This window comes from Canis lupus, chromosome 3 (assembly GCF_048164855.1).
Source record: "Canis lupus baileyi chromosome 3, mCanLup2.hap1, whole genome shotgun sequence".
Lineage (NCBI taxonomy): Eukaryota > Metazoa > Chordata > Mammalia > Carnivora > Canidae > Canis > Canis lupus.
Genome location: NC_132840.1, coordinates 60,313,499 through 60,341,326, shown reverse-complemented (window position 1 = coordinate 60,341,326; position 27,828 = coordinate 60,313,499). Strand labels below are relative to the sequence as shown.

The 27,828-nt window shown below is 41.4% G+C and overlaps 1 long non-coding RNA gene across 1 annotated transcript; it reads left to right on the top strand.

The window, feature by feature from the left end:
• The first annotated feature begins 1,207 nt into the window (after nt 1-1,207).
• On the top strand, nt 1,208-27,624 carry LOC140630854 (uncharacterized). Its single transcript, XR_012028533.1, has 4 exons — nt 1,208-1,485; nt 6,491-6,741; nt 7,293-7,332; nt 25,325-27,624. It is a non-coding gene; the product is annotated as an uncharacterized lncRNA (long non-coding RNA).
• Nucleotides 27,625-27,828: the final 204 nt, after the last annotated feature.

Below are 27,828 nucleotides of genomic sequence, written 5' to 3'. Positions count from 1 at the left end.
AGAATGGCAAATAAACACATGGAAAGATGTTCAACATCATTATAACTAGGGAAATGCAAATTAAAACCAGAGTGAGATACCATCATACATTTATTAGAATGGCTAAAATAAAAAAGAAGGAAGGAAGGAAGGAAGGAAGGAAGGAAGGAAGGAAGGAAGGGAAAGGAAGCAAGAAAAAGAAAGAAAGAAGAAAGAGAAAGAAAGAAAGAAAGAAAGAAAGAAAGAAAGAAAGAAAGAAAGAAAGAAAGAAAGAAAGAAAAAGAAAGAGAAAGAAAAAAGAATGGGAAGAAGGAAACAAAGCTTATAGTATCAAGCACTGTCAAGGATAGAGAGCGACTGGATCTCTTACCTTCCTAGAGGGAATGAAAAATGGTAATAGCTACTTTGGAAAGCAATTTGGCAATTTCTTACAAAGTTCAACATATATTTTCCATGTTCCTAGGTACTTAAGCACAGGAAATGAAAACAGGTCTACGCAAAAATATCTACATGAATGTTCATGGAGGCTTTATTATTTTTTTTAAAGATTTATTTATTTATTTTAGAGTGTGAGCAGGTGGTGGGGGGAGGGCCAGAGGGAGAAGGAGAGAGAATCTCAAGTAGACTTCTTTAGAAATGAAAAAATACAAAATCATGCCCCAAGCCAAAGACAGACGCTCAACCGCTGAGCCACACAGGCGTCCCAGCAAGATTTTTATGACCTTAACATTTTACAACCATTTTTTGCAAGAAAGTTCATATCAAACTTTTAATATTAAAATAAATTAAATAAAAAATATTAACAGTGTGTACCCTAAAATTACCTAGAAGATTCTTCATCACATCTAATAATTATAAAAATCTAAATGCTAATCAACAGGGCAATGTATATATACGTTATTTATTGATACAGTAGGAGATCTCAGCCATTAAAAATAATAATTATTAGTTGTTTCTAAGCAGTAAGATGATTATGACTTTTGAGATTTCCTTCTTATGGTTTACCTGGATATTATAATGTCTCATCAGTGAACTGGCAATACTTTAATTAAAAATATATTTAATTTAAACAGTATGAAGAATCATAAAAATGTAGCCTATGAATGTTAACGTCATCTAAAAAGATTATAGAACCAAACAAGTCATGAGTCTGAAAACTCTTTTTTTTTTTTAATTTTTATTTTTAAGTAATCTCTATGCCCAATGTGGGGCTCAAACTCACAACCCCTAGATCAAGTCACAGCCTCCATGGATTGAGCCTGCTGGGTGCCCCTGGAAACTTTTAACAGTGATAATAATTGCCGCTGCTCACTTAACAGTTGCTATGTTCTAGACATTGCAAATTCTAGAACCTGTCAAGGAGGCATCATTACATTCTAACTTTAAAAAATGTGACAAGTGAGGCTCACCTTGTTCAAGGTCCTCCCCTCATAAAGGTGGACATAGGACTTGAACCCTGACTTGTCTGAAAATCCAGTCTTGACTCCATCCTGCCTCATTTCTCAGGTCAGCAGTTACTAGTCCATTTAAAAAGGGCTATCTGGTTAGCAGGTACTTAATTTGGTGCATTATCTAGACCTCTTTCTTCTTCTCTGCTACCTTTTCCAAATCTTTGCTCTCCCTGGTGTGAAAAAAATGTTCTCTGTGTGATGCTCCTGTGAGAGATTTGATGCAGATATATGTCACAGTTTTGTCTGGATCCAGGCTTTGGGTTATCCATTCATTTTTGCATTCCTTTCTCCTCTTATCATCAATCACTGAGAACACTTTAGTATCAAAGCCATGAAAGCACTGTCTTTCTCTTAGATCTTGATGTACTAGATTCTGGTTTTTTTTTTTACATAAGCTTGAATTATTTTCTTATTATAAATCTAGTGAGTGTTGATTTGTTGAAAAGTTTCCAGACCTCATATCCATTTGTGGGATTAACCAAAATGGGCGGCACTGGGGTTTGGGGGACACCACACCATGCATTTGTACACCTTGGCTCTGGTCTCTGGTATGCTATCACAAGGCAAAGAAACTTGGGGCAGTCTTGCAGCCCAAGTGTGTAGGAGTCTGCAAAAGAAATGCTAAAGCAAGTAGCTGCCTCCCAGCACTCTAGCACTCACTACCAATAATTATATTTTCATGCTTATTTGTTTATGCTCTGTCCCTTTCTTTGTCTCTACAACACCAGGAGCCCAGTGGTACTCAGTACTGAGTCCTTGGTACCTAGAGGAATGCCTGGAATATAGTAGGCACTTAGCTTTTGTTACTGAATGAATGAATGAATGAATGAATAAAAGAACCAGGACTTAATAGCTGGAAGACACAGAGAAGAAATAAGAAGGTGATGGGGGCAGAAAATCTAAGTAGGAAGGTTGTGGAGAACAGGTTAAAATGAGAATTTTCCCCCAGATGACTACTCTACCACAAACTAGATTCCTTCAGTGTTCTCCATATTTAAATGCAGCAAAGGCCCCATTAGCAAAAATACAGTTACCCCAGTTGTGGAGGGTAAAATGCACTCAATCCGCATTGATTTTGCATAATTATCATATTTGCAAAATTGGAAAAAAAAATGTCGAAGTGCTTAGGTGACCTCAATCATATCAAATTCCAGTTAGGACCAAGCAACTCAGCTAGCATGCCAGTGCCTGTTAGTTGGGCTTCCCTTCTTCCTCCTGTCTTTACGAAGATCAAGAAAGTATGATTAGTAATCACAGGGCAGCAGGGAGAGGTGGAGGAGGAGGGTGTGCCAAGGGCAACTTTGCATGGTACCTGAAATTGGTGTGCCTGGCACAGGCAGGTGTCTCACTTGGCTGTGTCCAGGTCCTGATCCCTTTATTCCCGTTGTCTGCATCTACCTGCAAATGCAAACTTACAGTTAGTGTCTTTCTCTGTCTGTGGACATGACCCAGCATTCTGCAGGTTGGTTCACAATGGGAAAAGGTGGACTAACGTTCCTTAACGCCTCTTTTTTTAAAAAAAGATTTTATTTATTTATTCATGAGACACACACAAACACACACATACACACACACAGAGAGAGAGAGAGAGAGAGAGAGAGAGAGAGGGACAGGCAGAGACATAAGCCGAGGGAGAAGCAGGCTTCATGCAGGGAGCCTGACTTGGGACTCAATCCCGGGTCTCCAGGATCATGCCCCGGGCTGAAGGTGGCGCTAAACTGCTGGGCCACCTGGGCTGCCCCTGAACGCCTCTTTATGCCAGACATTGCACAGAGAACTGCATACAGGTCCTCCAGGTCCTCCTCGCAATAACTCTGGAAAGGAGGTATCATGAAACCCAACCAAGGGATGAGGAAATGGAGGCTCGGAAAAGTCATCTTCGTTGCTACAGTTACACAGCTGCAAGCCTCAAACCTGTTCTGCCAAAACCATGCCCCAGTTCTTTGTGGTTTGTGGCTCCTTGTGGGCTCTGCTACACACAAGCCTAACGTGGTTAATTGTGCTCTGAGCTGCACACTTACATTTAGCAGAGCATTAAAGAGCATTAACACTTTCCACTGTTTTTGCTGCTAGTTTTTCTCTTGAGTAAAGCGCCCTCCTTCTTTGATCCATATGCATAGAAACTCAGATCTTTTCCTTCTAAGAGTACAGAGATCTATGCAGACTTTTAAAATGCCAGAAATCCAGACAGAATTTGAAAAGATGTCTAAGAAGTTGTATAATCTAGAAGTGACAATTCTGGCCGTCTCATTCTTCCCCAGGGTGTGTTGCCCTGTGGGTTAGCAGTAGCATTAGGGAAGTGAAGAGGTGAGCCCAGGCAGAGGTAGGTGTGGCTATCCCAGGTAAAGCTGAAGACTGACAGAGAGAAGCTTTGTGGGAAATTCCCTCCCTCCACCCTCGCCCATGCCCAAGGGCATTGCATTCATCTTACCCGAACAAACCCTCGAAGAAGCTTACCCGGGCCCAGGAGAGGGATGCATGTCCTTGTATCCCATCCACAGAAACAGAGACTTTCAGATGGTGCTTACCAGCTTTGATCCCTTCCTCTTTCCTCTGTGTGGTGTGGTCCCCCACCCACCCCCCACTCCAGATTCTCAAGTGAAGGATGCAGATTTATTAAAATATTTCTCACCTTCTCAAACCAGCTCACCCTTTTATACTCTCCATAATCCTTATTCCTTGTACTAGGAACCTTTAAGCCATCTTTGACTCTCTCCTGATGCTCAAATATCCAATTAGTCAATCAATTTTGCCATTAATACTTCTAAGGCTGGTATTGAATCTGCCCCATCCATCCATCTATCTGTCCAATTGTCCATCTGTCTGTCTATCCATCCTTCCATCCACTCATCCATCCACCCCATCCACTCATTCATCCACCTCATCCATCCATCCATCCATGCCATCTACTCATCCATCCATCTCATCTACTCATCCATCCATCCCATCCATCCACCCATCCATCTATCCATCCATCCATCCATCCATCCATCCATCCATCTTTTATATGTATTGTGTTCTAGATGTTGTATAGGGTGCAAGGAATTCAGAGATCATTGAGACATGGACCTTGTTTTTTGCTTTCAAAGATTTTACATTGTAGCTCATAACACAAGCCCCAGACCCCATTGCCTAACAGATTAAGTCCCATGCTCAGTGTTGTGCATTCAGGGCCATCTATCATCAGGACTCCAGGCCTCTCCAGCCCCCTGCTCTGCACCATCCTCCACCTGGGTGGCAGCATTCACATCTGACTGTCCTGTGACCTTCCACATGCCCACCTGTTGCTCATGCCCAGACTATGCTTCCCCTGCTGCTTTACCAAATAAAAATCCTTCTCATCCTCCCAAGATCAGCTCAAAGGCCGGCTTCACTTTGAAGTCCTCCCCACCACTCACTCAGAATTAATCATTTTCCTCCCTGTGCTCTCACAGTACTGATGCCTAAAGAATTGGACTTACTTCAATGGCGTGGGATAAATGTTCTTTATCACTGTTGCTTTCCCATCGGATTATAGACACCTCTAGGGCAATAACTAATTCATATGTCTTTTTGTTCATGGAAGGGCTCAGTAAATCTCCTGTCTTCTGAGACTATAGAGCAAACAGTAAATGTGTGATATTCACATGGAATTATCTAGTATTATCTTACACAGTGTCCTTCTATTCAATAATACTTTCCCAGCAAGTATATGCTTTAGATGTATAGACTGTCTTTCCCACCTTATTCTTTTTTTTTTAATGAAAAAATATCACTCCCTCTCCTGAGGGAGCATATTCTCTCAGAGAAGAGCCAGGCTCTCATATAATGACGACAGAGGAGGGTTTTTATACACTCAGCATAGTGTACATCAGAGGCAGCATCTGCTGTGGCAGCAAAAACACATTCGATTCACTTAGAAATGGTGTGAGCTCATAACCACCTCCCTGGGCTGATAGGACCTGAACTTATTCTTCTCCTACCTTCTCTGGTGGTGGTGTATAAATCTGTCCCTATCAAGTGAGTTGTTGAGAAGGAAAATTTTCCTATCATCATTGCTGTGAAGAAAAGCTTCTACCTATTATCTCATCCTGACCTGTTAAATGACCTCAAGATGGCTAAATTATCCTCTGTGTGCCTCATTACCTCAACTATAACCAGGGTGGTTAGTAAGGCTTGCCTCATAGGATGGTTGCAGGAATTATCGAAAGACATGTGGACCACATCAAGCAGAGTGTGGAATATAGTAAGCACCCAATAAATGTTAGCTCTAATACCATTTCCAAAACAATGCTGTGAGGGCATGTAGATTTTATAAGAACACAAGGCAGAATAATAATGATTCTGTGGTTTCCTTCGAGTGTATCAAAATATTTCCTGGATTGCATCAGTCCATTAGTGAGTAATTTTTGTATTCGTTTCGTTTTCTCATTTTTATTTAAATATTTCTCAATATGTTATGCTTTAGATGAAATGTTATACAAGAATTATGATTTAAAGTTTTAGATGTTAAGTCATAACTTTTAGCTTTATTATTATTATTATTATTTTTTGAGAGAGAGTGTGTGTGAGAGAGGAACAGAAGGAGAGGGGGAGGGGGAGAGAAAATCTCAAGCAGGCTCCACACTCAGAGCAGTCCTACGCGGGGCTGGATCCCAGGACCCTGAGCCAAAATCAAGAGTTGGACTCTAAACTAACTAATCCACTCAGGTGCCCCTAACTTTCAGCTTTATTAAAACAAAACTTCTACTTATCCCCCATTAGCCCCTGTCCCTTACTTGGCTTTCTCTTTTTTTTTTTTTTTTTTATGGCTTTCTCATTACATCTGTTCGCTTTAGCTGTTTTTACTCTGGTGAGATCTTTACTTCCTTTGCTTAAATCTATGTTTATCACCTTTTTAACAACCTGTTCAAAACTTTGCTGCTCCAAGAAGTCTTCTGTGACTGATTCTGACTGTGAAAACCCAAAGGGTAGAAACTCTTTGCAGCTTCTACCAGTTGTCAACATTATTTGGAATTTGTTCATGATAATATTCATAAATATTTTTAATTCTGTCTCATGTATTCTCTTTCTGCAACTAGATAACCAGTTCTCCAATGGTTAGGTCATTTCCCCTGGAATTTTTCACACCACTCTTTGCAATGGACAACACTTGATGAGATTCCACTGCAGAATAAAATATCCTGCAAAAACAAACACACAAAATTTTAGATAAGAATGGGAGAAGAGTATGGCATGACTACAGTTGGATGGATGCTACATACAGAACTTTCTCAACTAAGCCCATTTACTTCTAACACAGAAGCAGAGAGTATGGAGTAAATTGAACATGGTGAGTACAAAACAACTGACCTCTTTGACGCCAGCTGTCTTTTAGATCCATAATTCCCTCATTCACTCAGAAGGTCTTAACAGCTTCCTCGGAACAGTTATCCGAGGTTCTATGGCAATTCAAAATGAATAAAGCATCCTCTTCACCTTTAAGAAAGTTGCAGCTGGGGACGCCTGGGTGGCTCAGCAGTTAAGCACCTGCCCCTGGCTCAGGGTGTGATCTGTGGTCTCAGGATCGAGTCCCGCATCAGGCTCCCTGACTGGAGCCTGCTTCTCCCTCTGCCTATGTCTCTGCCTTTCTATCTCTGTGTCTTTCAGGAATAGATAAATGGAATCTTAAAAAAAAAAAAAAAAAAGAAAGTTGCCGTTGAGTGTTGAGTGCTGGTGGATAAGGGGAAGAACAGCTAAGGATTCACTCGCAGAATGAAATAAGCACAATAAGGATGGTGACTTGACAGTATCTCCAAGACAGCCATGATTGTGCTCCCAACTGCCTAACCCACTCCCTGCATTTGTGTCCATACTCTTTGACTTATATCCTTGTCATTACAGGTGAATTATCCACGTCCCTGTGTTGGCCAAGCCCCTGTGGGTAAGTGGTAGATCTTTTCTCCTGCACTCAGGAGTAGGACTCTAGCAATTTCTCCCCTCTGTCTTCTGCATCATTAATTTTTTAAATAGCTTTACTGAGATATAACCCACATACCATACAATGGACCCATTTAAAGTGCAGGATTCAATTGTTTTTGGTATATTATGTTATTAATTTTTCAAATTGCCATTTGATAAAACCATTCAATTCAGTGGCATTAATAACCATCACCATCACCTCGTTTCATAATGATAACCTTGTTATCACCCCAAACAGAAACTATAACCACAAAGCAAGAATTCCCCATTCTCTTCACCCCTCAGCCCCTGGGAGCCTCCAATCTGTTTTCTGTCTCTGTGACCTTGACATCTGTTCTAGATGTTTCGCATAAAACAAATCATATGGCAGGCATCTTGTCTTTTGTGCCTTGCTTATTTCACTTAGCAGAATGTCTTCAGTGTTCATTTATGTTACAGCGTATATCAGAACTCCATTCCTGTTTGTGGCTGAACCATATTCTCTTGGACATACGTGCCACACTTTGTTTATTCATTCATTTGTTGGTGGACATTTTGGGTAGTTTCTGCCTTTTGGCTGTTGTGAAAAATGCTTCAATGAACATTTGTGCACAGATGTCTGAGTCTCTGTTTTTGATGCTACTGTGTGTATACCTGAGAGTGGCATTGCTGGATAATGTGGTAATTCTATGTTTAGCTTTTTGAGGAACCACCAAACTGTTTCAGATAGTGGCTGCACCATTTTACATTCCCACCAGTGATGTATGAGGGTTCCAATTTCCCCACATCCTTGCGAACACTTATTGCTTTATTGATTACAGCCATTTTCGTAGTATCAAGTGGTATCTCATTGTGGTTTGGATTGCATTTCCCTGATGACTAATGATGTTGAGCATCTCCTCATGTGCTTATTTTCCATCTGTATATCTTCTTTAGAGAAATGTCTATTTGAATTTGATGTCCATTTTTAAGCTGGATTGTCTTTCTTGCTGAGTTATATAGCTATTTATGTATTTGGGACATGAAACTCTTATGAGATATGTGATCTGTAAATATTTTCTTCCATTCCAGAGGTTGTATTTTTACTTTCTTGATAATGCCTTGAGTGTGTAATGTTTTAAATTTTGATGAAATTCAATTTATTTATTGTTCTCTTGTTGCTGCTGCTTTGTGTGTCATATCTAAGAATCCATTGCTGAGTTCTAGGTCTTAAAGATTTGCTCCTATGCTTTTTTCTAAGACTTTTAGAAATGTTTAGGTCAATGATCTATTTCAAATTAATTTTTGTATATGATGTGAGATACAGGTCCAACCTTTTTTTTTTTTTTTTTTGCACATGGACATCTAGTTGTCCTAGCACTGTCTATTGAAGAGACTATTCTTTCCCCATTGAAGATATTTGGCAGTCTCGTCAAAAATCAGTTGACCATAGATATATGGGTTTAATTCTCAACTCTCAAGTCTACTGATTAACCTGCAAGCCTATCCCAATGCCAGGACCACACTGTTTTTGATTACTGTAACCTTGTAATAAGTTTTGAGATTGGGAAGTTTGAACATTCATTTCCAAGATTATTTTGGCCATTTGGGGATAAAGATTTCTTTATCCTGTAGCAGTTTGGAGATACTTCAAAGACTTCCTATTGTCTCAATTTTGCTTTCACAACTCAGTTTTTTGGTTTCCAAGTAACAATATTCAGGATACTTTTCCTTCTGCTGATATAACGGAGTACTGCCATAGCAAATTGATTCTTTGGATCTCTGAAAAAAACTTCCCTGTTCCATAGATGCAACTATATTCATTTAAGGATTGAATTTTCCATTTCTGCAAAACTGGCTGTTGGAAGTTTGCTAGAAGTTGCATTGCATCTATGGACCACTTTTGGTAGTATTGACATGAATTTAACAGTATTTAGTTGAACACAGGATCCATGTGCACAGGAAGTCTTTGCATTTATTTAGATCTTCCTTAATTTCTTTCAGCCTAGTTTTCAGTGTATAACTCTTTTATCTATTGGGTTAAATTTATTCCTAGGTATTTTATTCTTTTAGATGTGACTGTAAATGGAACTGCTTTTTAAATGCTTTTGCAGATTCTTCCTTGATGGTCTATAGAAACACAACTGATTTCTGTGTGTTGAACTTGTCCCCTGAAACTCCTGATTTCATTTATTAGCTCAAATAGCTTTCTTGTGGATTATTTGGGAATTTCTATATCTGATATCATTTTATCTGTAAATAGAGATATTTTACTTCTTCCTGACTTGCTCTGGCTACAACTTCCTATAAAAAATGTTTAATAACAATGGTGAAAGTGAGCATCCTTGTTTTGTCCCTGAACTTAAGGTGGAAAAGCTTTCAGTCATTCACCACTGAATGTGATGTTAGCTGTGGGTTTTTTGTAATTACGTTTTATCATGTCAAAGCTCTGGTTTTTTTTTTTTAAGATTTTATTTATTTATTTGAAAGAGAGAGAAGAAGCACAATGTTTATTTGAAAGAGAGCACTAGTGAGGAGAAGGGCAAAGGGAGAGAGAGAAGCAGACTCTCCACTGAGCAGGGAGCCCAATGTGGAAATCGATCCCAGGATCCTGAGATCGTGACCTGAACCAAAGGCAGATGCTTCACCCACTGAGCCACCCAGGCACCCCAGGGAAGGTCTGTTCTATTCCTAGTTCACTTCTATTAGTTTTCTGAGAGTTTTTAGCATGAACGTTGTTGGATTTTTATCAGATGCCATTATGATCATGTGTTTCCCTCCCCTTTATTCTATTAATGTGATATCTTAATTGGTTAATTTTCTTAAATTGAACCCCTTTGCATTTCTGGGATAAATTTCTCTTGCCCGTGGTGCATCATCCATTTCAATTCTGTTGGGTTCAGTTTCCTAGTATTCTGTGGAAGATCTTTGCAACTATATTCATGAGTATATTGATCTCTAATTTTATTTTCTTGTGATGTTGTTGTCCGGCTTTGGCACCAGGATGATGCCGACTTTACAGAATGAGTTAGGAAGTATTCCCTCCTCTTCTACTTTTTGGAAGAATTTGAGAAGGATTGCTGTAAACCCTTCTTTAAATGTTTGGTAGAGGGGATCCCTGGGTGGCTCAGCAGTTTAGCGCCCAGGGCGTGATCCTGGAGTCCCGGGATCGAGTCCCGCGTCCACTCCTGGCATGGAGCCTGCTTCTCCCTCTGCCTGTGTCTCTGCTTCTCTCTCTCTCTGTGTCTATCATGAATAAATAAATTAATTAATTAAAAAAAATAAATGTTTGGTAGAATTCACCAGTGAAGCCGTCTGGATTTGGACTTTTGTTTGTTAGGAGCAGTCTGTTTTTGATTTTGTTTTTGTTTTTGTTGAGAGAGAGAGAGAGAGAGAGAGAGAGAGAGAGAGAGAGGAGTGGGGGAGGGGCAGAGAGAGAGAATCCCCAACCGACTCCTTGCTGAGTACAGAGCCCAGCAAGGGGCTTTATCCCACGACCTGGGATCATCACCTGAGATGAAATCAAGAGTTGGATGCTCAACAAACTGAGCTACCCAGATGCCCCTTGTTGGGAGCTTTTGATTACTGATTCAATCTCCTTACTTGTTATAGGTCTGTTAAGATTTTCCATTTCTTCTTGAGTCATTTAAGGTAATTTGTGTGTTTCTAGAGAGCTACTCATTTCATCCAGGCTATCTAATTTGTTGATTTACAGTTGTTCCTAGATTCTCTTACAATCCTTTTCATTTCTGGTGATTGGTTGTAATGTCCCCACTTTTATTTCCAATTTTGGATATTTTCATCTTTTCACTTTTTTTTCCTTTTCAGAGTGACATTAGTGTTTCCCCCTCCCTCTGTGTCCTCTTCTCATCCCTCCTTTGTCCTTCCCCAACCTTCCATTCTCCTTCTTCTTCAGCTGGTCTCTTCCTTCCTCCTTCCCTCCCTCCCCCTTCCTTCCTCTCTCCTTCCCTCCCTCCCATTCCTTCTTCTATCCCTTCCTCTCTCTCTCCCTTCCTCTTTCTTATTCTTTCCTCCCTCCCCTCTTTCTCCTTCTCTCTTCCCCTTTCTTCTCTTCCTCCCTAATTATTCAGATGAGAAGGCAAATAGGCTGCAGAGTCTCTCATCTTAAAAACAAATCCCTGTCTCAACCATTTGCCCTCCAGCTGCTGCCCCAGTTCTCTCTTCTGCAGAATTCCCCGGATGACCTATGCCCATTGTCTTTACTTCTCCAAGACTCTCTTGAAGCCTCATCAATCAGGTTATTGAGGCAGCTCTGGTCTCCATTACTAATTATGTCCACATCACCAAACCCACCGATCACTTCTCTCTCCTCATCTTGGTTTATCAACCACATTTGACCCAGTTGACTAATCCCTCTTCTTTGAAAGGCATTTTTTCCCCACATGATTTCTCAAGACATTATGGCCTCCTGGTTTCTCTGCTCCCTCATCAGTCTCTTTCTCTCTGGTTCTCTTGCCCATTCCTTCCTACCTTGCTGCCCACCAAACACTCGAGTGCCCCATATGCCCATCCTGAGAATGCTACTCCTTCCTCTAACCCTTCATCATCTCCACCCCCACCCACGCTAAACACCATCTGTGCATGGACCAGTCCCAGATGCATACTTCTAGTTCTGACACCTTTGTTTTTGAACTCCACGAATGTATGTCCCACTGCCTCTCCACCATCTCCAACTCCATCAGCCCCTAGTCTTCTTCTTCAGACCTCTTCTCCCTGCTGGGGGACATCTTCCCCAATCCCGTAAACACCAGCTCCATCCTTCCATGGATTCAGGCCAAAACATCTTCAACTTCCTTTCTTTCTCTCAGTCCCTGCCTCTGATCCCTTCATAAACCCCTGAGTCTGACCGGCTTTCCCTGTAGCACTGCTGTCACCCTATTCCCACCACCAGCATCTCACCTTAGTGTAACAGCCTCTCCACTGACCTTCAGTGTCTGCATCCCAGTAACTGTTTCCCACACTCACCGGAGAATTCCTTTTGAAACCTCAGTTGGCTTAGTTATTCCTCTGCTCCTCTCCTGCCCTGAGTAAACCCAAAGCCCTGCCAAGCCCTCACTAGCCTCTGCTATGGCTCTGACCTCAGTGATTGGCCCGCCCGCTCCAGACACCCTGGGTTCCTGGGGTCCCTACTCGCCCCCTGCCCCTCTGCCTGCTGGGGAGCTCTCCCCCCGCCAAACCAGCTGGCTCCTGCTCCTCCCTCTGCCCGGCCTCCTCTCTCACTGCCCCCCTTCCTGCCCCTTTATTATATAGCACGCGTTACCACCTGTCGTCCTAATGGGAATTGAAGCTCCAAGGAGCAGGGTTTTTTCTTTTTCATTCCTTTTACATTCCCATATGTGCAGCACCTAGAACAATGCCTGGCACGATACATTAATGCTTGTTCAGTGAGTGAATAAGGATCACTTCCCGACGATGGGTCCATAGGTGTTGTTGCTCGTGGTTTTCATCCCCTGCTTGTCCTCTCGTTTACGAACCCATGTCCCTGTTGTTCAGCTCAACTCTAAAGCAAGGTCTTGGGGGTTAAGGAGATTTTCTGGGGGTTTGGGAGGGTTGAGCCTCCTAGGATCCACTTTCCAGTTGGTACAGAGTGAACGTCAGTGAAGGAGGGAGCAACAAATCCTTATATCACTCTTGCTCACACTGCTTGGCTCTGACCTCATGGAGGAAGATGGGTTTGGGTTTGGTGATTCAGACCCACTGCTCTGGCTCAATTTCTCACTCCATGTCTTCACTGTGTCTGAGGTGATGTGCTTCCTTGGCCACAATTAACAGTCCCATCATTATAGTCCTTAACCAAGCATGAAACCACCTCATGGTCCTGGAACATCTAGGCAGTGCTGGGTGGGACTGGTAGATCCTGGATCACTGGGGTTCAGAGAGCTGCCAAGTCGGGAGGGAAAGAGGGGCTTTCTCATAATGACGAAATCTCTTTTCAAATAGGAAACTTAATTCCTAATCTCCAGGTTAGAAATTTGTTTTTATCACCAGGTGATAAAAACAAAATCCTTTTCCCTGAGATATTATTACTCCTATGGTCAGGTTGTGATGAGTCTGGAATGAATGAGAAGCTTTAAGGTTTTTGGGGTTTCCTGTGCCCTGTCCTGGGACCCTCAGCTGCGGGGGGGTTGTTCCTGCTGCCAAGGGGGACATACAGATTCCGTCCAGTGGCGGGGGGAGCTGCGGTGGGCTCAGCACTCGCAGGGACCAGGTTAGTGGTGAGGTGATCTTGGATTTGTGGAGATGTGAGAGGATGCAGGTATATTTATACAACAACCACCCGATTTCCCTGGTGCCTAAGTGAAATAGGCCAAGTTGGTAATATCATCTTCAGTTTATGGAAATGGTAACAAAACTAGGGTTTGGGATTCATTCAAGTTTCTCAGAGTCACTTAACCAGAGGGTGGTTTTTGCTGCAGGAGAATTGTGATAATAATAGAATAACAGAATAATAGGCAGTTCCTACAATTGATCCAACAGCTGCCGTGTTGCTACAGACACTGATGTAGACAAATTGATTCTGTGCTTGCTATGGGCTCAGCTCTTTTCTAGGTGCAGTGGATATGACATGGATAGGATTCTTGCTTGCTGGCATTATTAGACAAGATAGATGTGCCAATGAAGGAACACGGCAATAAGATAATTTAAATTCTATAACAGAGGAATTCTGCAAAGAAAACCCAAATATTTTTTAAGTATTTATTTATTTATTCATGAGAGACACAGAGAAAGGCAGAGACACAGATAGAGGGAGAAGCAGGCTCCCTATGGGGAGCCTGATATGGGGCTCGATCCCAGGACCCTGGGATCATGACCTGAGCCAAAGGCAGACATTCAACCACTGAGCCACTCAGGTGCCCCAAAACCCAAATATTTAAAGTAAAAAAATTGGCAGTTTTATAAATGACCTTGAAGTGACAGGAAGCAATATACGGGGAGAAGGGGAAACAACCGAAAGTACAGGAACCACACAGACACAGATAAGCAGGCAAGATAAAGCCTGGCACTTTGGTGGGAAATAAATCATTCTGGTAGGATTGCCACAGGGAGGAGTTAAGTGCTGGAGATGAAGAGCCAGCAGAAGCTAGGTATTTAAGGAAATTACTTGTGGTATGTTGTTAAAGAATTTGAAACCAAAGAGGGACATGATTACTCGGACCAACTGGGAGATGGATGGAAAGTCCCCTAAAACGGGTGCTGGGAGAAGATTGTTGCAGTGATCCACAGGATGACTCAAGCTCTTTGACACCATGGAAAATGCGGAGCATCTGGAAAGGTCTGAGAATTGGAAAGAAAAGGCTGTTCTCTAAAATATGAGAAATTGCAAAACTGAAAATTGATCTACGTAATTAAAATCTCTACAAAATGCCCATGGTGTCCATTTGATTAATTATTTAATGAAGACTGATGGAAGTTCACTGCTTTCAAAAACAGTTAGTGGGCAGGTTTTCTCACTTTACAAGAGTTCGAAGAATGCAAAATTATTGCTGAGAAATCTTAGCCAGTCAAAATGGATGACTCCAAGCCAAATCATTTCAAAAGAAAATTTCAAAAAACCCTTTATACATGAAAATACATTTTATTTTATGGAGCTGTGGGTGCATTTATGGAGCTATGGGTGTTTCACAAGATGTGGATGGGCCCCTGAAAGTCAGAATGCCCAGGATTTCCAAGGTCTTAGAACAGCCCTGACCTTTGGTGGAGGAGCTACAGAAACAGGCCAATAACCAGGGAGGAAATTGAAGCAGTCATCAAAAACCTCCCAAGACACAAAAGTCCAGGGCCAGATGGCTTCCCAGGGAATTCTATCAAACGTTTAAAGAAGAAACCATACCTATTCTACTAAAGCTGTTTGGAAAGATAGAAAGAGATGGGAGTACTTCCAAATTCATTCAATGAGGCCAGCATCACCTTAATTCCAAACCAGACAAAGACCCCACCAAAAAGGAGAATTACAGACCAATGTCCCTGATGAACATGGATGCAAAAATTCTCAACAAGATACTAGCCAATCGGATCCAACAGTACATTAAGAAAATTATTCACCATGACCAAGTAGGATTTATCCCTGGGACTCAAGGCTGGTTCAACACTCGTAAAACAATCAATGTGATTCATCATATCAGCAAGAGAAACACCAAGAACCATATGATCCTCTCATTAGATGCAGAGAAAGCATTTGACAAAATACAGCATCCATTCCTGATCAAAACTCTTCAGAGTGTAGGGATAGAGGGAACATTCCACAGCATCTTAAAAGCCATCTACGAAAAGCCCACAGCAAATATCATTCTCAATGGGGAAGCACTGGGAGCCTTTCCCTTAAGATCAGGAATAAGACAGGGATGTCCACTCTCACCACTGCTATTCAACATAGTACTGGAAGTCCTAGCCTCAGCAGTCAGACAACAGAAAGAAATAAAAGGCATTCAAATTGGCAAAGAAGAAGTCAAACTTTCCCTCTTTGCAGATGACATGATACTGTACATAGAAAACCCAAAAGCCTCCACCCCAAGATTGCTAGAACTCATACAGCAATTCGGCAGCGTGGCAGGATACAAAATCAATGCCCAGAAGTCAGTGGCATTTCTATACACTAACAATGAGACTGAAGAAAGAGAAATTAAGGAGTCAATACCATTTACAATTGTACCAAAAAGCATAAGATACCTAGGAATAAACCTAACCAAAGAGGTAAAGGATCTATACCCTAAAAACTATAGAACACTTCTGAAAGAAATTGAGGAAGACACAAAGAGATGGGAAAATATTCCATGCTCATGGATTGGCAGAATTAGTATTGTGAAAATGAAGGAGATATATATAGGAGGTACAAGTGGTGGTGTGAGAGGCTAGAGAGGGTTTTTGGTTAGTGTAACTGCTTGCAGAAGAAAGTTACATTTAGTCTTAAAGTTTGAGTAATAGCACCACAGCTTGTAACTCAGAAAAAAGTGATCCCCTGCTTTACCCATCCCCACCTTTGAGTCCTGCTTCCACGAGGCAACAATGTTTAATTCCTCTAGCAGTTTCTCCTGGTAGTCCCATCATTTTTCCTAATACATTTATTCTATAATTTCTGAATTTTTCAATTTTATATCCTACAAGGGCCAGAATTCAGGTGAGGCAAAGGAAGAACTTGCTACAGGCACGATATTTATGGAGGTGTCCCAAAATTCAATCATCAAAATAAGTAATATTTTAATGAAATATTTTAAAAATTAAAATTATGCCAAAAATCCTTGATAAGCAAAATATCAAAATTATCATAAAGGCAGGATCTCATAGGGCTGAGATTAGGGAGGAGTGAGCAGAGCCAAGCTGTGTGAGGGTAGGGCTGGATTCTGTCTGTACGGAAACTTCTTGTGTTAGGTTGTAGGAATTCCTGCTCTGCAAATTAGAGTTTAGCCTCCTTACACTAGGCTCTGGCTCTCTGCCTTTCCTTCCCCAATGCAGTTCACCTAATGCCACACCTTGGGATCACCTGAGGACCTGTTTAAATTGTCAAGGTGTAGGCTGTATCTCCAACCAAGGATACCAGGGTATCTGGGATTGAGATGCAGGTGTCAGCACTGTCGTTACAGTTCCCACATGGTTCCAAGGCGCAGCCCAAGTCAGGAGCCAGGGCCCTAGAGTGACGCCACCACTTTGGTGGAATCCTTGTGAAGTGCTTCCCTTTGGACTGAGTACACATTGCTCACAGCTGAGCCCCATAATGTACTAGAATTATGTTTTGATATTGTACAAATTTTATCCTTGCAGGAAAAAAATTGCTTCATTTTTATATTTGCTTAACTTTTTCTGTACTAACCACTGATTTTTCCAGAACCATCTGGCAGAACTCTGAAATGTTTCTAAATCTAACACATCAGGGCGTCTCTCGGGGGTGCATTCTTTCTTGGGGACCCCCCGGGGTCACTCTCATGGTCCCCTATGGCCAGCTGTGCAACCATGGTCCCAGGGAGTTCCCTCCTGTCTCCCCCGTCACAGATCCCTGTGCTCTGGACCCCAAGCCATCTCTATGCTTGGTTTGTTCATACCCTTCTGTTCTGCAACCTTTCCCTCTATTATTTCTCTGATGATTTTCTCTCCTTCATGTTTTTTTTAATCCCTAGAACTGCTACTATTTATAATGTATTATTATTATTATTTGGATTGATCTTGTGATTTTCTTATCTTTATGATGTTCTGTTGTTGTTCTGTTTCCTAGGAAATGCCCTTGCATTTCCTCTCTTAATACATCTGCTGACTTTCATTTCTACTTTAGAATATTTTTATCTCCTGGGCGTTTTTCTGAATGTTCTCTTTATTCCCTGAGCATCCAATCCTTGTTTCCCAGTTGCAAGAGTAACTACTCTTAGATTTCTGAGGATTGTAATATTAGTTATAATTTTTTTTCAAGTATTCTTCTGTGTTGTTGGTCTCCTCAGATTTTTCCTTGTCAGTTTTGCTCCCTGGCTTTCACACTAGAAGCATCGGGCAATTCCAGGCTCTGCTAAATTTATGTTTGACAAGGGGGCACTTGGAAGGTGAGTGTCCCCTCTGTGTGTGAACCGGGCTGATTGGAGGACGCAGTGGCAAACCGTCCGGCCCTTCTCCCCTTCAAATATTGGTGCCCATGGGCCTTTTCCCTGGACTGCCTTGATGGAATAAGTCTGATTGCAGGGTCCCCAGAGCTGAGGGTGACACTGGGGAGTGGGTGGACAGAGGGGCCCATATGTCTCACTGTTCAGAATGCAAAGTTTGACTCAGTCTCTCTGTCTTCAGCAAAATACCAGTGACAGGACAGGCTCCACCCATGGAGGCTGTATTTTAATTGTTCTAGGAGACTGATTTAATAATTTTTAAAGCCTCACCAGTCAAGAGGAGGGAAAGTCCACTGTAGTCAAGCAGCTGCAAGAGGACATGAGGCCACCACAGACCGAGTCATCGCCTGTGTCCTGGGGGAGTCAGGACTCACTTGGTGAATTTAATGTGGAACCATAAGGCAAGGTAGCTGAAGGTGTGGATACATCTTTCAAGGACATGTGGTGGTTGGGGAGGGGCTGCCATCAAGGGGGTGGGTAACCTGATTTGTTGTGTCTTCTGCTTTAGAGACTCTAAGTTAAAGCAATGCTGCTCGAGAACCATTAATAATGTGGACAAATTCTTGCTCTCCAGCTCCGTCATCAGTCATCAGGACAATCTGTCCTTAAAATTCCCCAAATCATTTTAAAAGAAGATTTATTTACTTATTTGAGAGAGAGAAAGAGATAGAAAGTGTGTGAGTGAGCAGGAGGAGGGGCAGAGAGAGAAAATCTCCAGCAGATCCCCTACTGAGCATGGTGTCCAAGGTGGGACTCGATCCCACAACTCCAAGATCACAACTGAACCAAAATCAAGAGTCAGATGCCCAACCAACAGAGCAACCCAGTCACCCTCCAAATCATTCTTTATGATCTATGGATATTTTTGAATTCATAGTCTCTCAGTTAAATTTAAATCTTAATTTTACTGGCAATATAAATATAAACCGTTTTCTGGAAAGGTTTCTGCAGAAAACAAATCTCATTAGTTGCAGGGTTTGCTTTTCTGGGTTCCCAGTGGTACACCCTCTCTTATTCTGGTTTGTGGGCCCAGACCGTCTCCACTCCCCACACCATCAAGTGCCACTGGACCTTCATCTAACCTGATGTCGTCAGTCAGTGCCAGGCAGAGTTACAGCCTGCTGTGGCTCTTCTGTATGCTCCTTCTGCCCTGGTGGTGCTCCCTGTCCACAACCCTTTGAGGAATACATTCTAAATCTCAAGACTCCACCTCTCACCTCTAACTTGCTCCTTCTCTGTGGACATTTTGGGAACCTTCTCGGTTCCCATTTCTAACTACTGATTTCACTCATTTTGGCTGGCTGAAAAGCAAGATTGTGAACAGAAAAAGATGAAATCTTGTCTTCAAGGAGCAAGAGAGACCATCCTCTGGAGAGTTCTTTGAAATTGTTTTTCCCTTGGAAAGCAGTCAGCCCATTTGTGAATGCACCTCCAGAGGGCAGTCCTGGTGGCCAGTGTTGGAAGCGGGGCTGTCTCATCTGTGGTGGAGCAGAGCACATACGGTCGGCTGCTGGGAGCACATTGCTTGTTCAGACTTGAAGGCGGTGACTTCATCATCATTACCCAGACCCTGGGGTTCATGTGTCTGGAGGTGAGGAAGAAAGGAGAGGCATTATGTGGGCTTAGTAAGTGGGAAAGTCACCACAACTTTCCCAGGAGGGAAATCCTGCAATTTCAGGTGATACAATCTCTCTCCCAAGTGTCTGTCTTTGGTTCCTTAGCCAGCTGGACACCTCACCTCTCTGCATCTGTAAAGTGCAGGGGCTGGGCCCTAGATCTGCACTGCCTGCTGTGCCCAGCACTTGAAATGTGGCCCACATAAGTCGAGGTGTGCTGCAGGTGGAAAATACATGCTGAATTTGAAGATTAGTATGAGAAATTGTAAAATATTCATATTTTTTACTGAATATATGTTGAAATGACAATATTTTAGGTATATTGGCTTGAATAAAATACATTATTAAGATTAATGTCATTTTTTTTTTTTTGCTTTTTTAATGTGAAAATTAGAAAACTTAGAATTGCATTCTGGCCCATACATGGCTCTCATGATGGATCACGCTGTATTTCTACTGGCCAGTGCTGCTCCAGATGGAATATAATGTCCCTGTTATAATGCTCCCCAAGTCTATGACTCTAAATGTTTTCATTCCTGCTAGTTACTCCAGAGAAAGAACTCATAGAGCATTTAAAGTAATTCTTGCCTTTGAGAAGCAAGAATCTCACTATAAAGGCTAAACTTAAATGTTAGATATGAGGTCTTGGGCTGATGGAATCATGAGGACCTGCTCAAATATGTGGCTCAATAAACATGCGGCAGCTAGAGAGCAACTAGTTTGGATCTGTTTAAACTAACAGGAGGAAAAAAAATAAACTAACAGAATGTAAAGAAAAGCAAGGTAGCCCCAGGTGAACTCAATGTTTCATATTAGGGCTTTCCTAATGGACCTTGCATTTTAAAGAACTCTCTACCAAGAAGGTGGGACATAACCTCTCTCCTGGCCACCCCGATCTAGAGCTTGTGGTGTATAGGGCACCTTCTAACTGAGAGCAGAAAAATAAGAGAAATTTTGAGGCATTGAGGATGCAAAATGCTGGTACATTAAAAACAATTACTGTATAAAAGAAATTTAACTTTTAGGAAACATTACCAATACCAAAGAAAGCATAAATTTAGAAATTTGCCATGACATCATCATGGTCATTGATATTCAAATATCAAAGGGCTAAATTCATATTTTGGATTGGAAGGGATACAGCCAGAAGGAAAGCTGTCTGTAGAGACATCTCACAATGACCAGCTCTAAATATTATTGTGTGATGCACAGTCAGTTCAGGTTCTGAAAAACTTCCTGGCAGCCTTTTAGACTTGCTGTTGGAAACATCAAACATCTTGAAGAAACATTTTGTTGACTTGGCAGGTTTCCTGAGCTTGACATGTCTCCCCCAAAGGTAGGGAAAATGAAATTGTTGCTGTTACTGAGCCAAGTTCTTCCACATAACAGCAGGAATACACTTGCTCATTTAAATGAAGACCTGCCAATGTGAGCAGTACCTCTAATAATCCTTATTCCCTGAAAAGTTCAGAGAACATCACAATGAGGCTCCTACTAAGCAGAAGAAAATGACCACTAACGTCCACTCCAAAGTGAAAAGAACAAATATAAGCTACGTGCCCATTCGAGTGAAAAAATCTGTCTTCATGGAGCCCTCGGTGCTCTGCCCTGGTTCATACCTCACTGACCGATGGTAATGACAGAGTAATTTTAAGGGAAGAGCAATGCTGTGCAGTTGCTTCCCCTCTGGTGCAGGGCATCAGTGAGGTCCTGCAGTGTGCGGGGCTGGGACTCTTCACACATCTTCGTGTCTGCTCTTGCAGTTCACACCTCCAATGGGGGAAAAGGGTGCATGTTGTCTCAAGTGTGAACCTTTGAGGCCAGTAGCTCATTCATCTTTTCAGAAACTAACATAATGTTTAGCACATTGAAATTCACCAAATGGTGAATTAAAGTGATGATTTAAAGACTCTTTGGACACTGCCACTTGGTTTCCTTGAATGAAAGCTGAGACATAGGTATTTAATTTTGAGATTTTATTTATTTATTTGAGAGAGAGAGCATGATCAGAAGGAGCAACAGAGGGAGAGGGAGAAGCAGACTCCCTACCGAGCAGGGAGCCCAATGCGGGACTTGACCCAGGACCCTGAGATCATGACCTGAGCTGAAGGCAGATGCTCAACTGACTAAGCCACCCAGATGCCCCAAGAGATAGGTATTTCTGAGCAAAACTGTTTATACTGAGGTTTAGAATGAAGGGATAAGGGTTTAGGTGTTTTCTAAAACTTCAAGAAGCCTGTGAAGACATAGTTGGAAACATGAACTATTTCAGGTCTGAGTTACTGAAGAGTAAGACGTAAACAGGAAGAATGCAGCTGGATGCCTTTTTGCATGTTGCAACGTCAGAACATCATTTAGAAAAACAATGGACTGCAAATATTCTCCTGAATAAGCAGGAAAGGAAAAGGGGAAAGTGTCGGAAAACATTTCATACTGGGGTTTTTCCTGGCTTTCCCAGCCTTAGACATCTAAAGAGAATTTTTCATGTGGTCTTTGGTGTCTGCTTGCAAAACATGACAGCTATTCTTGAACACAAAGAGGTGTTTCAGGATGTCTGTTGAGTGAACAGTTCTTAACTTTTCAAAATGTGTAAATTAAACTGGTCACAAAATCGTTTTTGTTTTCAGGAGTTAATAAGAACCTATTCCTTAACACTCTCTTCTCTGGTTTTTATTCTTATCTTCTAATGTCTCAAAAGTCAATAATGATATTCTTTTTTACTAAACCCCAGAAGCACACTTTTGGTCTTTGGTTTTCCATGACCTTGTATGACCGCCACTTGCTATCACTGACCACCTTCTCCTTCCTGAAACTTCCTCTGTTCTGATTTGCAAGACATCACGCATTCCAGTCTCTGCCCACCTCTTCACTAGTGCTTCCTTTATAGCTTGTCAAATTCCTTTTGACTCATTGCTCTGGTGCTTCCTCAGGCTCTGTTTTGACCTTCTGAACTCCTCTATACAGTCTCCCCAGGAGAAGGGATCTACTCAAGCCTCTGCCCTTCCCACTGTGCTATGTGGATGTTTCCAGATCTATAGTCCTACAGTCCATGCCTCCATAGGAACATTTCCTTTGCTTGAGTGTCCCTGAGTTTGACCTAACAAGTGTCCAGCAGTACTCTATCTTAACCTCTACACCAAGAACCCCCTTCCAGTTATTCTCTCTTAGGACCATCTTCATGTGGCTCATTCTCTCCTTCCATTCTTCACAACCTGCCAGGCACCCAGTCCTGTAGATCTTTGCTCTGAAGTGTCTCCTGTCTCTTACAGCCTCTTTTGTATGTGCCACCATCAGACAAGTCACACCAGGATTACTGTGCCAGTTTGGCGGCTGTTCACAGGGGATTCATACAGATATGGGTTTCTTCTCCCTCCTGGTATACTTGCATCATGGTGCCCAGCTGAAATCTTATCTGCACTGATTTTATTTCCTTTGGTAGAAAATCTAAACCCTTCTTTGTGTGCGTGTGTTTTTTTTAATTTTACTTATTTATTCATGAGAGACACACACACAGAGAGAGAGAGAGAGAGAGAGAGGCAGAGACACAGGCAGAGGGACATGGGACTCGATCCTGGGTCTCCAGGATCAGGCCCTGGGCTGAAGGCAGCGCTAAACCACTGAGCCACCCAGGCTGCCCTCCTTCTTTGTGTTTAATGGTGAGATAGTTTGGCAGTAGAGAAAGGAAGATGGAAGGAGCAGAACCACAAGTGAGGCCAGAGAGGTCTTGGGGGCATGAGGATCATGCGAAGGATTCTGAACTTTATTCTACGGAAAATGTGGAACCTCTAACACACATTCAGAAGCAAAGGGTGGTGATATTTATATCAGACTGGATCCATTTTCATTAAAAAAAAAAAGCAACACTCCAAATGCAGAGTGAAGAACAGGTTGTGAGGAGACCCTGGAAGCAAAGGACCTAGTTAGTCAGGAATCTATTCAACAGTTCTGGGGAGATGTAAGGGTAGTGATGAGAGCTTGATGGATTTGGGGTCATATTAAAGATAGAGTTTCAAGGCTCTTAGAGCTCAGAAAGTGGTACAGACCTGTACAAACAGCCCTACACTGACACATTGCAGGAAAAGACACACATGCACTTCATCAGTGTGATAAAGGAGGCCGTCATCGCTATAGTTCAGATAAATCAGAGACAGTCTCACAGAGGAGGCACCTGAACCCCTGAACAGAATCTTTGAAGGTGGTTAATAATTAGACAGAGAACAGGAAGGGGATACATACTCCAGCAGAGGGAACAGCACTTGCAGAGGCAGGGGGATGAGACAGCATGGTGTGCTCAGGAGATTCTGACTATTGGAATTGGGCTGACATTACGATGCAGGTCTCAGGGCTGGCAAAGATGAGTGTGCATATCCAAGGACCTTGTTTGGACTTTGTTCTGTGGAGCTGGGAGTCTTTAGAAGGTTTGGGACAGTGAAGGGTTATACTAACATTCCCATTCGGAGCCATTGCTCGAGCAGCAGTGAAGGGAATGGTCTGGAGAAGCATTGATTAGAGCCAGGGAGGCTAGCTGAGGAGACATGTGGTTGTTCAGGTGGGAGATGATGAGGACAGGAATTAGGGCAGTGGCTGTGGAAGGAGTAGGGAAAGGAAGAAAAGGAACTGTACAGATGATAAAACTGATAGGTGTTCTGAATGATTACATGTGCGGAATTAAAGGTAGGGAGAAATCCAAGCCCCGTTCCAAGTTTCTGATGAGGGTACCTAGGCAGGTGAAGGGGCCATTAACCAGGGCGAAGGATAATGGATTTCATTTGGAACATGCAAGGTAAATGAGCCTCTGAAATACTGCGTGGACATGTCCAGTAGGTGGTTGAATAAAATGGTCTGAAACTGAGGAGGAAGAACCGGATCAGATGCACACACATAGGTTACTGAGATACAGGTGCAAAGAAAAGAAGCTTTCTGAGGTCAGGAGTCCTGCCACTTCTTCTGGAGATCCCGGAGGGTATCCTTTTTAGTGCTTTGGATATCCGGTAGATACTCAATGAATGGTTAAGCGATAAATGGATCAAACTGAAAATTTGAGTGACTCATCCGAGTACTTAAAAACTTTTAAAAATAGCAACTCTATTCTTATCACGGAATTTTCTTGTTTGTCTTCTTCATTAGATTATAAACCCCTTAAGGAAACTGACCATGTCTAATTCATCAAATTTTCACTTACCGGAGTACCTTTTAATAGAAATGTCAATTTAATAAGTATTTGTTGAATGAATGAACAAATAGAATTTAGTCAGATGATGCGGCAAAGAGCTCCCTGGATGGACACAGTGCAGGAAGGCATTTAAATGAGTTCAGGTATGTGGGATCTTCCTTGAATGCCTTTAAAAATGCATTTAGGTGGGAGATCTGAAGAACATTTTTAAGGTGTATCATTCCGGGAGGCAGTGCTTTGGATAGTGACAACAGTTGGAGAGAAACAATGTGAGTTCGAATGCTTTATGATCTCCCTTGAGCATTTTTTCTCCAAAATGTACTTTATAGCTTGTCCAAAGACATTTTAAAGGCTACTGTTAAATTACCATGATGAAAGTAGGTAGGTTCCATATAGATTTTAAAGCCCTTGGGATAGTATCAAGTTCATAATAGGAAAGGTAAGCTGACTGCCAAACCAGCATGGTAAATCACAGGGCACTGAAGTGCAGATGCAAGATAGAGCCCATGAATTGTTTGTCTAGTTTTGCAGAATACTGAGTGACAAAACTTCAAGGAAAAACATACAAACCGTTTGTCATCAAAATTGTTTATACTTGCTTGACAGGTGCTCCTTCATCCCCTTCTGACTCTGTACTTGGTAGATTTTGAATGCCAGAGTTGAATCACAGGATTATGGGGAAGCCTGAACATTCAATGTACGATCTCAGGACTGGCTTTCCAGACATGAGTGAATATATAGACCACATTCTCCCAGGAGGTCTTCCTAGGACAGAGAAGCCCTGGATGTATAACAAGAACTCAGTATGGTGGTAATAATGTATTATTTCACTTAATTCTCATAGCAACCCTCTTAGGTAATATTTATTATGATGTCTATTTTCACGTGAGGAAACTGAAGTTTAGGGAACTATGAAACACAGCCAAGGCCAAACAGGAAGAGTTAATTAGAAGTTGGATCTATGTCCTTCTAGAGCTGTTTATGAAGCCATTCATTTGATAGATATTTATTGAGCACCTGCTAGATGTTAGATACTGGGGTAATACTGAACCAAACAGATGGGTTCCAGCTTTCAGGGAATTTACAGTCTAATGTGGTAGAGAAATCTAATCATACAAAAGTGTATAATTGTAGTAAATGCTATGAAGAAAATGTACATGGAGGTATCAGAGCATGGAAAGAATTACCATAGCACTTGGCACTACGGTCATGTGTGAAATATTTAGCCCCAGTACAGCACTGCCATTGGCCAGAGTGGAGCCAGCAGGTGTTAAAGTTCTGGTGTGTACTGGGTGAATTTCTGCAATGTTTGGCACATGGATGCTAAGTGTGGTTCATTGACTGATCAAATCGTCTTTATCCCATTTCCCTAGTCCAAATAAATGCCAACCAAACTACTATGTATTCATTTACCTAAATGCTTGCAAAACAGGACAGTCTGGGACCTCTCACCAATCCATTATAAACATGAGGAATTTTGTTCTGTTTTTATTCACATTCTCACCAGGTCATTCTGGAGTGCAGGAAAGATCTGGCTTCTTGCTCCATCATGTAGTGGATCTGGCCATTTCTTAAGATTTGGGATAATTACTCAGTAGTATTTTTGTAAAATGCTTAGAACTGTGCTTGGCACATAGTAGATATAACTGGTATTACTGTTATTATTTTTATTGTTGCTATTATGATTATACCACTATTTATTTACTGCTTTTGTAGGCGAGGTGATAACTTAGGTGACAATTTATGAGCATTAGACTCAGAACAATGAAAAGTATCTATCTATATTCAATAACACATCTAAGGTAGCCATCTAGAAAAAAATAGCAGCTTGAACCTCTAACTTTGCTTAAAATAACTTCCAGATGGCGCAAAGATTTGAATGTGAAATACAAAATCACAAAAGTAATAAAGCATATATAGGATAATATTAGGATGATTCTGGAATAGGGAAGGTCCAAATTGAAATAAACTCTGAAGTCATAAAAGAAAGCACTGATATTTAATTCAATGGCATAAAAAAATGAATCCATGAGGGAAAAACAATGTCAAAATACAATTATAACTGGGGGGAAATTTGCAACCCATATCATAGACAAATGGCTAATTTCCTTAATATATAAAGAATGCAGATTAATCACTAAGGCAAAGGTCAATAACCCAGTAACAAACTAGCTAAGGCTATGTGTTTCTTAAAAAAGTGGCTCTTTAATATAAAATGTTAAAAATTACTATAAATATTTAATCTCATTCATAATAAGAGAAATGAAAATTAAGTGACAAGGAAGACCATTTTTCAACCATCATATTGGCAAAGATTAAAAAAAATAAAAACACTGTATCAAGGTAGGGGTTGAGAGGGGAAATAGATATTTTCAAATATTTTGGGTGAAAGAGTAAATTGGTGGAACTCCAGTGGAAAGCAAATTGGCAATCTCTACCAAAAACAAAAATGCAAACCATATGACTCAAGTAGCTCTATTAGTAATTTATCCTAAAGAAAATTATTTTCACTAATGCAAAATAAAGAACACAGAAGTATATTCACTGCAGCATTGTCTATAATAGCAAAAATAGAAAACAGCATAAACATCAGCAGAGGTCTGGTCCAATTTATAGTAGATCTATACTATGGGATTCTATATGGCCCTTCAATAAGAATAGAATTGGTCTTAATCTGCAAAGTAGATATTAACGTAGGAAATGAACAATGCAAAACGTTGTGTGTAACACACTACATATGTGTAAAAGGACACTGTCATATATGCTCTCATAAATATAGACTATCTCTGGACAAGGCACAATAACACCAGAAGGAAGATTTCTGGCACCCCTGGAGAGGACACTGAGTGACCGGGATTCAGGGGTGGGCGGCCGATCTAAGTTCTAATATTTCACTGTGTTCCCTTTGCACCTTAAATTTTTCCTTATATGTTGTTAATTCAAAATTAATTAAAAATTATAATCTCCATCAATAGCCATTTGATTGGGGTGTTTTTAATAAAGTAACAGAATCCTAGATGTGAGAAGGACTTTGGGGGCATCTCATTTAATCTTTGTTACGAGGGCAGGAATCCTCTCCCGACAAGAGCAGCACATGGTCCACCAGTGGG